The following is a 4,940-nucleotide window of genomic DNA, read 5'->3' as shown; positions in this document are numbered from 1 at the left end:
ATGGCTGGGTCAAATGGTAATTCTAGTTCTAGATCCTTGAGGAATTGCCACACTGTCTTCCACAATGGTTGAACTAGTTTACAGTCCCACCAACAGTGTAAAAGCATTCCTATTTGGAGAATGAAGGATTTTTAACTAAGGAAGCTATGAGAATGAAAGACCAATAACAGAACAGTACAGGGTAGAGGAAGTGTCAGAGTTTACCATGGTTTGAGAGAAGAAAGTATGATGGGGTATGAGAGACAAAGGCGTAAATGGAGGTAGAGGTCAGATCACGGTGGCCTGCAAGGTCCTATATACAAGTAGTCAAAATGTCACGACAGGTTTTTGAGTAGGGAAGCATAGTGGCCTTGTATCGTCTTGCGCCCCTCCCTTTTTCCCCTTCTGGCCACAGTCCTGCCCTTCAGAGTGTCTGGTACAAAATGGAGCTGCCACCTTTTTACAGGCCCCACCTCCCGGGTCACAGTGATTGCCCTAGGAGTGGGTGCCTGATTTGGCTCAATCAAAATGAGCTGTTTCCTGGGATATTTGAACTAAAGACCTGCAAGATCTAGTCTCAGTTCGTCTCAGAGCTGCATGTTGTCCAGTGTAACCATAGGAACTGCCGAGATTGTATGAGATCATAGGCTCTGGAATCAGACAGTGGGAATTCCAATCCTTGCTCTAGTACATATTCATTATGAAACAGTGAACAAACCACTTAACCTCTTACAGGCTCAGCTTTCTCATCACTAAATTGGAGATACAGGTACCCCTGGAGGTATTTTTAATTACTTCCACAGTACCTGACACATGGTAAGTTTTAACAATGGTGAGGGAGGAAACATTTGGATGTTTCCAGTCAAATTAGAGGAATCAATGAGTCTTGTCTACCAATAAGATATAGAGGTCGGAAGATGGAGGATGGGGGTAAAGCCAGGACGGCTCTAGGTATCTGGTCTGAGCAAGAGAACTGATAACAGTTGATATTTGGGTTTGACTTTAAGGGAACTGTGGCCTTTCTAGATGGAAAGAGGTACAGTGGCATCTTGGAATTTCTAAAATAAAATATATATGTAATATCTTTTAAAAGTCATCTGCCTGGAAATGGAGACGAATCCTTTACTTGATTTATGTACGTTTGATTGTCACATCCACCTCACAAAGTAGGTATTATTATCATGCCCATTTTATAGAATAAAAACAAGTTCAGAGAAGGTAAGTAACTTTCCCCAATGGTAAAGCTTGTGAGTCTCAGAGACAGGATTTGAACCCAGGCCTGTCTGACTAGAGATCCATCCCCTTTATTATAGAGTGTTTCTCCTGTGTTGCCTGGAAGTGTGAGTAAAAGCTGACAGCATGTGCCTTGTGCTTCAACCCTAACTCTGTCACTTATTATATTGGACAAATTACTTATTTATGCCTCAGTTTTGATGTTAGAAGTGGAGGTAATAATAGGACTTTCTTCCTAGGAGTTCATGAAAATTTAATACTTAGTTAATATGTGCAGAGTGCATAGAACATGGTCTATCACATACTAATGACATCATTAAATGGGACAGGATGGGACTTTATGTATGTATTTATTTAATTTGTGAGACAAGGTCTCACTCTGTTGCCCACGCTGGAGTACAGTGGCACAGTCTTGGCTCACTGCAGCCTCGACCTTCCCCAGGCTCAAGTGATCCTCCCATCTCAGCCTCCTGAGTAGCTGGGACTACAGGCAAGAACCACCATGCCTGGGTAATTTTTGTACTTTTTGTAAAGACAGGTTTTTGCCATGTTGCCCAGTCTGGTCTCAAGCTCCTGGGCTCAAGCAATCTGCCCACCTCGGCCTCCCAAAGTGTTAGGATTACAGGAGTGAGCCACCGCATCTGGCCCAGGGTGGGACTTTAAACAGAAAAAGGACATGAGCATGGAGCTCTGGCCTGAGCAGGAGTGAACAATGCTACATTGAAGAGAGAACATTAAAGGAGACCCAGCTCTTGGAGTGAGGCCTTAAGCTTTGGGAGTGAAACAATGACTTCCCATTAAAATCCTTGGAGTCACAAGGAGAAACAGAATTCTAGAATTGGACCTAAATCTGTTCATTCTTATTTTCCTATTTTTGGCTACCTGAAGAAACCAACAATATTTGATCCCTAGGTATTTTGAAGTTCACCATAAATAACATCACTTGGTTTAGAAAAGTGTTTATTCACTTCCTCAGAGAATGGATTATCTAATTACATGTCTGTGTTTACATGGAACAGGTAGTCCAGTCCATGAAAGTGTGAGAACCATGAGCCTAGTCTTGATCTCAGGAGTCACCTGAGGAGACTGACGCTAAAAATCCAAGTCGCTAATCAAAATATTAGAAAAATCAACTCATGCTCTAGACTTGGAAGCCCGACACTTAGATCAACTCTCTCTGAATAGAGCCAGCTGTTGGCCCCTACAGGTGTCAGTGACGTTCTGACACAGGAAAGGTCAACAGGTGTCCCAGGACCACACCCACCTGGTTAGAAGCTCTGCTGGGTTTGGTCTGGGGTAGACCCACTGCCTCAAGAGAATTTACTACAGGGAAAGCCCCCTGGTTAACCATGAAGATGTGATATGTTATGTCAGCATGAAGATAGAGGGATATCGTAGAAGACCTTATGGGGTTTGTAATGGGGAAGGTGGGCAGGGGAGGTGGGAATAAATGTTGCAACAAAGTACAAAATATCTTTTCTCTCTTGTGTGTGTGAAAATGTGCTCTGTGGGGCACTAAAATCCTACCGGTGTACCCCCATGCCCTTCCGAGATGAGCTCCGGGAGATGTATTTTTGTGTTGCAGTCAACATGCTGATAATCATCTGCATCATGGATCATGTACTTAAGGCTGAAAAACAGCAGCCTTTTCTAGCCCATCACAGAAAGGGCATTTTGAACCACATAGGCTATGTCCTTGGTAATAAACATCGAAATAACCATTTGAATAAATTATATGTGTGTAGCATGTGATTTTACAGAATGCTTCCACATGTGTTATCTCATTTAATTCCATTTTTGTACAAATGTGTTATACACTTGGGTAATTCTCTGAATTCTCTGCATTTCACGCATTTGGGGTAGGGGCAGAGAGGTAATGGCACTCAGATGACATCAGGGCCTGTTTGCTCTATGGCAGTAATAAGCATTTGTAGGGCACTTCACAGTTTGTGTAGAGCTTAAATGTACTTATTAGACCTCATTTGATCCTCACAGTAACTTTATGAGGTAAGATGGATATTGTTCCTACCATATACTTTAATGCATAATATTAACTGTCTTTGCTTCTCTGCATCTAACTCTAGACTGCAAGTTCCACAAGGATTATCGCTTTTTGATATATTTTTCACTGTTTCATCACAGTGCTCAGTAACTCTTTGTTTAAGTGACTTTGATAGTATTATAATTGCCCCCATATTTGTGATCAATGAAGAAACTGAGGCTTTCAGGATTTATCTTGCCCAAGGTCACACAACTGGGAGTGAAAGCCCTAGAATTCACATCTTGTCACTGTCACTGCCTATCCAAATGGTCACAAATGGAGGCTATCTGGCTGGTAAGAAGTCCCTTTATCCTGCTATAATTTTCTTGGTGGCTCTGTGTCATTATCCTGGACTCAGTTTCCCCTCAAGCAGGTGCAGATGCAGATGGCATAGAGCATCTATAGCTGTAGACCTTTGCTTAGGCTAGACTCTGAAAGATTTGAAACCTTAGGGAGAGAGGTGGAAAAGAGTTGGAGAGGCAGTGGCAACGATTTGAAAACTACAACCAATTTTCTCTCTCCTAGGAGTTGGAGACTTGGAATCCCCTTTGGTGCAGAAACTATTCCTTCATGAGAAGTCCTTAAATAGGCTCTTTAGGTAAGAGATATAAGAGATATAAAGCAAATGCCCTGTGGGAAAAAACTGTGAAGGAATCCAAATATAGGTAGTTTGGCTCAGAAACATGTTTCTGTTTTGTAATACATGTTATTATGTGCATAGCTCCTTGATGGAGAGCAATTGATTTTTCTTCTGGCAGGGGCTGGTGAAATATATAAATGAAAACACCACTCTTATTTCTTGGCATGGAGAGGACTATATTTGCCAACCTCTCTGCCATGTAACTGGGTTTTAGCCTAAGGGATGTAGGCAGACATGGTGGGCACCTCCTTATTAAAGATCTGGTCATAATCATCTCTACCATCTCTTCTTTTTCTTGAAAAGAGAAGAGGCCACATTTTGAAGGCAGCAGGGTCACAAGATGGAAGAACCAGGGTCCTTGCATCATCGGTTGGCTTCGAGTTGCCAGGGGCAGCCTAACCCACATGGAATTGTGACATAAGAAACAAAGCAACTATTGTTTTATTAAATCAATGAGATGTTGGGCTTCTTGTTATAGCAACTAGTATAAATTGCCCTGACTGACACATTATGGATTTAGAATGCACGGTACTACAACTGTTTGTTGTATTTTCAAAAACAGGTTTATTGTGGTATAATTGACTTACAATAAACTTCATATATTTAAAGAGTACTATTTAATAAGTTCAACATATTTGTATATCCATGAAAGCATCACCACAATCAAAATAAGACACATTTCCATCAACTGAAAAAGCCTCCTCATTCTCCTTTGAAATCTCTTCTTCCATAACTACAAACCACTGCTCAAGGAAATAAGAGAGGACACAAATGGAAGAACATTCCATGCTCATGGATAGGAATAATCAATATCATGAAAATGGTCATGCTGCCCCAAGTAATTTATAGATTCAATGCTATTTCCATTAAACTACCATAGATGTTCTTCACAGAATTAGAAAAAAAACTACTTTAAAATTCATATGGAATCAAAAAAGGGCCCTTATAGCCAAGACAATCCTAAGCAAAAAGAGCAAAGTTGGAGGCATCACACTACCCAACTTCAAACTATACTACAAGGCTACAGTAACCAAAACAACATGGTAC

At 41.2% G+C, this 4,940-nt stretch overlaps 1 long non-coding RNA gene across 1 annotated transcript; it reads left to right on the top strand.

The window, feature by feature from the left end:
• The first annotated feature begins 618 nt into the window (after nucleotides 1-618).
• Nucleotides 619-4,506, top strand: LOC103885213. Its single transcript, XR_001903511.3, has 3 exons — nucleotides 619-795; nucleotides 3,779-3,851; nucleotides 4,197-4,506. It is a non-coding gene; the product is annotated as an uncharacterized LOC103885213 (long non-coding RNA).
• The last annotated feature ends 434 nt before the right edge of the window (nucleotides 4,507-4,940 follow it).

The sequence above is a fragment of the Papio anubis genome, chromosome 5 (assembly GCF_008728515.1).
Source record: "Papio anubis isolate 15944 chromosome 5, Panubis1.0, whole genome shotgun sequence".
Classification (NCBI taxonomy): Eukaryota; Metazoa; Chordata; class Mammalia; order Primates; family Cercopithecidae; genus Papio; species Papio anubis.
Note: the sequence above shows the minus strand (reverse complement) of the source record. Positions and strands in the feature narration are given on the sequence as shown.